General features: G+C 41.2%; 2 long non-coding RNA genes across 5 annotated transcripts; both read left to right on the forward strand.

Annotated features, from left to right (window-relative positions):
* The first annotated feature begins 1,045 nt into the window (after positions 1-1,045).
* LOC119323612 lies at positions 1,046-4,254 on the forward strand. 4 transcript variants are annotated; one of them, XR_005156417.1, is made up of 4 exons: positions 1,046-1,597; positions 1,663-1,789; positions 2,572-2,723; positions 2,840-4,254. It is a non-coding gene; the product is annotated as an uncharacterized LOC119323612 (long non-coding RNA). The 4 variants fall into 4 exon arrangements; XR_005156416.1 differs by having other exon boundaries at positions 1,677-1,789; positions 2,816-4,254; XR_005156414.1 differs by having other exon boundaries at positions 1,047-1,597; positions 2,816-4,254.
* A 906-nt stretch (positions 4,255-5,160) lies between these two features.
* Positions 5,161-7,802, forward strand: LOC119323717. The gene is made up of 3 exons (XR_005156476.1): positions 5,161-5,799; positions 6,204-6,356; positions 6,497-7,802. It is a non-coding gene; the product is annotated as an uncharacterized LOC119323717 (long non-coding RNA).
* The last annotated feature ends 764 nt before the right edge of the window (positions 7,803-8,566 follow it).

Below are 8,566 nucleotides of genomic sequence, written 5' to 3' on the forward strand. Positions count from 1 at the left end.
TATGGCCGGTGGAGATCATTTTCTGCTGGTCCCATGTGTCTGTGTGTTGTTTTAGTCTGACTAAAAATAGTCTGTTTTAGAGGCTAAAGTTCCAAGCACCTCTGACTAAAGAGAGGCTAGGACTAGTCTTGAGGCTAAAATTTTGTAGTCATATGAAACCTACTAAAATATGTATTAGCCCTCTCTCTCCTCATTTAATTCCTCTCCTTTAACACATGTGAGTTCTGGATTGGAGGATTTGGAGGATAATAAATGTTCAATAACTTGATTTTAGTCCTTTTAGTATTTGGATCTAAGCATGGGCGAGGCTAGCAAGTTTTTTTTTTGAAAGGAAAACTTACTTCATTACACATACGGGCCAACAAAATCGCTGGCAACCGCTTCAGTTACAAAGTTTGGTACATCTGACAACCACATACATATATCTGGCTCAACCAAACTCGCGCCAAATGACGCTAGCTTATGGGCAGCTACATTACATGACCTGGGACACCAATTGATAAAAGCAGACTGAACATAGTACAAGAGTTTAAACTTTGCTTCTCGAAACAGGGCACCGAAAACTGAATTATCGTAGGCGTCTCCGTCAATAGCTTGTTTCAGCACCAATGCATCCGTTTCGAAGATTACATTCCTGCATCCCAACTCACTTGCTCTCTCCACGGCATATAACAGGGCAATTGTTTCTGCTTGAATTGCCTCAGAGAGTCTTGACAATCTCCCTGCCTTCTACTCCTCCTTCAGAGTTTCTGACAATGAAACCCCATCCTCCCTTCTTTGTGTCCTTTGTGAAGGCTCCGTCTATATTTATCTTTAGATAATTTTCCTTTGGCGGTTTCCAACAACTATCCTTGGTCGTTGTTTTTTTAGTACATTTCCCCTTAAAAAACTCGTCAAATTCTCTATCATGCTTTTCGAGGGATTCTAGAATTTCAATTGTACTTCTTATGCGAGGTTAGCAAGTTTTAGTCCCATAACTTTTAGTCATGGGACTAAAACGTATCAAGCACCCTCTAAAGTTAGTTAGGGTGAGGGATTGTGTCTCGTCGACCATTGGAGAGAGGGGCCTGGCAGCCTGGTTGACTCCTCTTCGTCCAATGCCCTCCGGTGCCGCGCACGACGTGTTCCTGCAGCCGCCAAAACCTAGCAGCGCCTGAAAAAAATCCCCTCCACCGCCGCACCCTCTCCTCTCCTCCTCTCTCTTCCGCCTCCCTCCACCTTCCCGGCTCTCCACCACACATCGGTAGTAAGATGGCGGTGGCGCCGGCAGCGAGCATGGGAGCGACAGTAGCGCCTGGACGCCATGAGCTAGCTGAGGTGGTCGATGGTGAGGAACGGTTGCGCTCAACGTCGTCCTCCAACCCATGGCTGCCGGCGCAACCAAATCGGCCATGGCAAGGAAGGCCGAGATCTGGGACGGTGCGCCTTGACCTCGCCTTCCTCTTCCACCCCCAGTCCCCCACCGACTGCCACCAAGCACGGAGGTAGATGCGGCTACGCAGTGGCAGTGGCTCATCTCTCCTCTTCGTCTCATGGATGATAGCATCGGCTGCAGCTTGAGGTGTGGAAGGGGACTTCCTCAAGAATCTTGCCGAAGGTGCTCCTCTCTTTGCCTCTTATTTCCTTAATCACTCATTAATTTTCTATACATGACGTGTGCAGATCTGATGATGAAGGAAAGCATTACCAAAATCCCCTGATCGAACGGGATTTGGCCATAACGGCCGGGAAAAGAAGCCTGGCGCCTGGCCTAAGCGTCGGCGTTGTAGATGCCTTGAAGAAGATCAAGGTGATTTTTTCTCCCTCGTGTTAAGCTTTGTTCTCTCATTTTGATGCTATTATTTGTGATTGATGTAAACATGAGGAAGATAAGAGATTACGACAAAGCTAAATGAGATTTGTGATGAAAAATATATATTATTTCTTTGTTTAGTTACAGATCTTGATTGAACTATTGATTCTGTATTGTTTTCCTTTCCTAAAGGAAGATGCTGAGTGATGTAACATCTTCAAAGAAGAGAAAATCTGCATTTCATTCGTGTGCTTTCAGTTATGGTGGATTTGTGTTTTCAGAAATGAGGCAACCGTACATGTACATATTCACATATATTTCCTTTATCACACTTCCAGCAGACACGAGTTCTTGTGTTTTTAGAGCTTCATGGAAACAGGATTCTGTGCTGGCCACTTGGTCTATTTATTTGCAGTTATATTTCCTTTATCACTCCCCACTTCCCCAGTAGTCACGAGTTCTTGTGATGGGGTCTTTCATGCCGATATATTAGGAATTTATTACCGGATTGTAGAGGGGTCCTTGTTCAGGGCAGCTACCCCGGGCATTGTTTCCACTTCTTGTTTTGTACTTAAATTCAGCTGCCCATTTTGGATTTGACTTGAATACTGCGGTTCGATGCCTGCAGTATTCATATGAAATTCTACAATTTGTTTTAGCTTATGTAGTTTTCTATTCATTATCCCTAGCCATTGTGATGTGTATGTTGATATTGCTTCATGGATAGCGGGATTTAATATCGCTTGCTTCTCACTCTTCTCCACGCTTGACATGCATAGGCCAAAAAGGCGGAGAGGAGTCGTGGATCCTTTTGGCTATGGCTGCTGGTTGCAGACATTATTTAAGCACAGGAATCACAAAAGTTGTGCCCCAGGAGGCCAGCAACCCCCATGTGGCCAGCGACTAAAGGCCAGATTCATTTTCATGGAAGGTAACCTGCTTGACAGTAAATTAGTGTCACATTGGTAGTTGCTGATCTTTTAAAATTTGATTAACTAATTTGGGCGCTAACATATTCTATAGTTGTCTGTTGTTTCTTATTTGAAGGCTATCTTTAGCTTGGACGAAAATGAATGGACGAGCTTCAATCTGACGAGGAGAAAGCAATGTTGTTCAGTTTTAATTAAAACAGATGGACAACCATGTAAAAGGTAAAGATGTTTATGGAAGAATAAACACCACTCAGACTAGCGAGTTCCAACTTGTTTTTTCTAGGGGGCATTAGCAAAATATAAATGTGAATATGACAGTACATATTTTATGATATTTGACTGTATGTCATCACCTAAATTTATACTAATCCAGCGGAATAACCCAACAACCATTTAGATTATGCTTCTTTCAACCAAATTACTTATTGACATGTATATTTATTAAGATCAATAATGTCGTGTATTTTACTTTGAAGTATAAACGAACATGAAAATATGAGATAGTGGCCTCCTACTAGGATAATAACAGCAAAAAAGATCAATGCAATGCACATATCTGAGGATTTTTATCCGCAGGTTGGGATTCTGTATATTGATACGATGTATAAGAAAGAAATGATTTATTTACTTATTGGAGATTAGCCTTTTAGTATAGTACTGGTTTCCAGCAAAAAAAAGTATATGATTGTGATACTTCAAGATATTCATGAAAACAAGTACTCCCTCCATCCCAAAATACTGGTCATCAAAATGGATAAAAAGGGATGTATTTAGAACTAAAATACGTCTACATACATCTCGTTTTATCCATTTTGATGACAAGTATTTCCGGACGGAGGGAGTATTTGATATGTTCACATCTATATAACTACATGCTCATGTGTGTTTCATCTTTTTCATGATCAAATAAAGATATATGTGTGGTTTCTGATATGTGCCGAGCATGTTTTGGTAGGATATTTTCTATGGTAATGTTGAAATAAAGATATATTGCTTTTAAGAAAGGAGCACTATGAAGTATTGAAGCGAGCTGAATAATGTAGAAAATATCACAGAATGAAACATTAGCTGGTGTCATCCAAACACCATTCTGTACCTTCAGCAGTAATGGATCATTCGCTTTGCTTGGTCAACCTTGCAACTAAATCTGTAAGATGACTTTGAAGTTTACTCTGTACCTAACAAAAAAATCATCCATTTTTTATTGATCAGACAACAGTTGTTTTATGTCTATGTGTCTTTTTATTGTTCTTATATGTTACAAGTTCAAAGGAGAGCATTGTTTCATGGAAGCATGGGATAACACCCGCGCCAGCGACCAGTGAAGAAAGGGGCTCATGAACAAGATGAATTTTTTTCAACCATCTTTTGTTTATATGGAAAGACGCTTTTGTTAAATCAATCTTATCGACTTTAGTCTGTGTTATTGTATTCTATCTCTTCTATTAGATCCAAATTATTATACGATGTAATTGACCACTCTTACTAAGAACTGTGCACCGTGCTTAATGCTATCATTATTTTAAGTAAGCTTTATTATGTCACTTGAGTGTGTTGGATCTTCTAATTGCTGACTCATTGCTAAGTATTTTCTCGCAAGCAACTCTTAATTCAAAATCATATTCTCCTAAATTAAGCTAAAAACATGGTTTGAAAAGTTCAATGTTTCTAACTATCGATTTTATCAGTTTGCAAACGATTTAAAATATTTCTATTGATTCACAACACTTCACAAAAGAGTATACATCAACGTCGTATGCTAAAAAAAGAGAAACATAATCTCTTTTAGTTCTTGGTTTAAATGCTTCCTTCATGCCATTTGGCGTGACAAGTCATTTATGCTATCAAATTAAAATGTGTACATGCATCTCATTATAGACAACACAATACCGATTGTATCATACTAAAGGGTATTAGAATTGTTATATAGATTTTGTTTCAAACAGAACTCTATGCTACCAAATTTAAATGTGTATATACATCTATTGTAGATAGCAAGCTCCCGTTTTCCTCGACTAAGAGAGATTAAATTTGTTGCCATATGTGCTTGCCCGTAACAAAATCAACTAAACCATGAATTTCTTTTCATTGCTAACATGGAATCAACAGGTCAACTAAACCATGAATTTCTTTTCATCGCTAACATGGAATCAGCAGGTCTTTGCGCCATTTGGCGCAACGGGTCCACTAGTACACATAAGGCTGCTAGCCAACTTGCCTCCACGGAGCTCCCTCGATTGGGGCTTCGTCGGCCATCCGATCTGCCCCTCTGGCTCGCTGCACCGTTGGATCTTCACTCGAAGTTAAATCCTTTTTCACCTCACAGTCATTTTTGTTGCCCAATGACGAGTGGGCTCGTATCACGCTTGTATTGGCTGGGTCAACTGCACCCATGTGCGAGGGGATTTGCCCAATCCACTCCGCGCGCCCCGCCCCACGTCCTCGCGTCGTGCGTCCCCAGGCCCCAGCCCTGCCGCACAAACCCTAGGCTCCCAAGCCCACAACGTCGCACTCCTCCCTCCTCCATCCTCAGCCCCCGCCGCTATTCTGCCTCCCTCCTCTCTGTCGTATGACCACGTCGCTGGGAGGAAGCGGCCGTTCGTGGCTCCATACTGCTGTCTAAGTGCCACGCAAGAGGTCAGGGGCTGCCACCACCATGAACCAGGCCAAAGGGGACGCCCGTTGACGAGCCTCCAGGCATGAAGCTGACGGCGAGCATGCCGTTTATCCGTCAACAAGCCGCCAGGAGGACCTACCGGCCGGTCCCGTGTCGTCGAGCAAGGGCTGCCGGTTGCGTCGTCGTGGGAGGAGGCTCGCCAAGGAGCAGCGGGGAGGAGATGAGGACACGCCCCCGGACTCCCTATTTCCTTCTGGTCGTACCTTCCCTAAGCCGTCTCTCTCTATTGGGCAGCTTCCATATGGGATCTGTACTAGGAAAAGGAGAACCTATGCGGGGATGCGGGGTGACGACGAGCGCCGGTGAGCTGGCTGGACAGGTGCCGGGCCCATGGGCGCGGTTGGGGAGCTGCGCACACATCCATCAACGGCGAGCACATCCAAGGCCAGCATGTCGAGGTGAACTTCACCCAATCGGGTCATTTGATTAGCGTTATATCTACCTACATGTGCAAGATTTCCTTGAAGATCTATTTTATAACTATATTGCCAACGCGCTTCTATAGTTTTGATGACCAGTAGTTCTAGGCTTCTAGATGCTCATATAATTTCCAGTGTCATTTATGTCTTTATGGGTGGCTGTAGTGCAGTTTTGTTGATCTACTTGCATTTTCAGCATTATAGAGTATAATATAAGAGCATGTATGTTAGTTATTTTGGCACTGCCATCCTTTACATTACATGGTGTTTTGCATGCCAAACAGTGAGGGATATCTACAGGTGCAGATTTGCAACTTAAATTACCAGACCTTGGAAACCTACGGTTATTTACTACTCTCTTATATCTCTTATATCTTTACCAGATGCGAATGCGTATGCCACAAGCTGTGCCAACTTCAAAGGTCAAAAACCCCTTTCTGGGGCGATCCGTGAGAGGCATTGCTGATTGAGACGGGAAAGGGGGAGGATATGATGACCTAAGGGCATGGAACAACAATGCTTAAAGCGTACTGGAGGTATTTTTGATTTTGCCAAGTTGTTTTTGCAAAAATCAAAGATTTTTTTTAATATGAATCAAGTGAGTTACGATGATTATCAAGTTGTTGTTCAGTTTTTTATGTTGTTCATGCTAGCAACCTTGCTATTGTACTTGCAGGCTGAGTATGTTGTCTATGCAATGGTATGAGCTTGGTAAAGGAAGCTCATGGCAGCTACTTCATTATTGGGAGGCCTTTACTTTCTCCTTTTTCACGTCTATACATAGACATACATTCTGTTATGACAGAAAAATGGTGTCTGCATTTACCCAAACAAACTGTGACTGCATTTGCTTCAGTCATCACTGAATTACTAGAGAAAAATGGTGTCTGCATTTACCCAAGAAACTTTGAAGTACATTATATTTCTTAGTTTGTGAAAATAAACTATTGCTGCACTTATCACCATCGTCATTTCATATGTGTGTGGATAACTAGATTTGGCAACTTCTCCAATTATATGTGATGAAATATTTTACCTTCGTCAATATGCTCCGGTTCCTTCTTAATTAGCTCCTATGTTTCTTGTCTTTTATCTGTACAACTTTTAGCCACACCTTCAGCATTTTATGTATATAATTCCCACTTTCATTGCCCTTGCATGTGCAATTTACTTTGGCAAGGCCAGAGTCAACACGATAGTGGTAGCCCATTGCTACATGGGAGCAATTTATCTCTAAGTATGTCATCTTTGCAAATTAGATACTCTAATATGCATTTGCTTGGTTGTATTTTGCTGACATATCATGTAATTTCTCGCCAAACGCCCAAACGTAATACCAGGTAATTTTAAATAACTGTGAGGTTGCATGGTTTCATAATATATAAAAAGTACATTCAAGTTACAGTAGGTGTCTAATTCTGGACTCTGATCACAAGTACTTAATATAAACACTTTCGCCTATATGCTGCAGAAAGAGGCCAATAAGTTATCCGAGTGCACTGATGATAGTTTTTTCTTTCCAGAACACATTGAATTGTTGTTACAGAAGTGTGGTATCTCACAACCTTCTCCCAGTTAGGGCTTTATATCGTATTCTGTAAAGTATAATGTTGGTTTCAGAATCATCTTCCCATCCCTCCACGAGTGATTTGGATGGTCAGGAAATCATCGGTTGCTCTAATGCGGGAGGAAGCAAGTTAGTTGAAATGCCTTTCATTTTTCTGATAACTTCGTATCAGTAAAAGGCATCCAATATCCCACGAATACCCATGTACTGACAGTGGCTTAGTACATATTTTAGAGTGTAGATTTTAGGAACGGAGGGAGTACATAAGTATTTAGAGATTCATTTCCTTTCATTTGAGTGCGTACTTTTGATCATAGGAAAATAAAAATGATAGAAGGTACTCCCTCCGTCCCATAATAATATAAGACATTTTTGAAAGCTATTGTCATGCAAGATTGTATCGTATATTAAGTCATTCTGGAGTTATCGTTCTAGATTAATATTTATCTTTGTTGTTCTGCTTAGCTAAACCATCCACTAATTGTTTTATCATAGTTGTGCAGTTCTAGAACTGGCTAAAGAATGTACCTTTCATTTTCTTATAGTCTATTGCTTGGCGCTGCAAGTTTGGTTTTCCTTTAGAATGACAGACAAGGCAGAAGAGACGTGTGGCTTCTTTAGCAGTACATGTTGTATTTGCATCTTTAACACCATCTCTTTCCATAAATATTGAGATGCTTCGGGGTCAAAAGCACTAAAGATTATTTTGATTTTGGTTTCCATCTTTATACAGAATTATACCAGCGGCTGTCCTATAATTACTATCCCGCTTAGGATGACCTACATCTCTTGTCGGGCCTTCCGGCCTTATGTTCCATCATCTTTTTTCTGTCCTACATGGTGAGGAGTTTGGATAGTCTTGTTCCAGCAGGGCTCGTACAGCTAATCAATCACACAAGAACTTGAATTGATGGTATATATAGTATAGTATGGTTACTGTTGTCATGACCTGCCGTGTTTTATTGGTGTGTAGAAATGATTTTTGCGTGGAAATTTCTCTCTGGACATTCAGGAGCACATGTGTACTTTAATTTGGCTACAATGAGACTTTGTACTATCAAATTAAAATGTGTATGTACATCTCATTTTAGACAACAAGGCACCATTTTTTATTAAGGGGGTTAAATTTGTTGTTATAGGTGCTTGCCCACAACTAAACCAACTAAACCATGTTTTTTT

The sequence above is a fragment of the Triticum dicoccoides genome, chromosome 6B (assembly GCF_002162155.2).
Source record: "Triticum dicoccoides isolate Atlit2015 ecotype Zavitan chromosome 6B, WEW_v2.0, whole genome shotgun sequence".
Taxonomy (NCBI): domain Eukaryota; kingdom Viridiplantae; phylum Streptophyta; class Magnoliopsida; order Poales; family Poaceae; genus Triticum; species Triticum dicoccoides.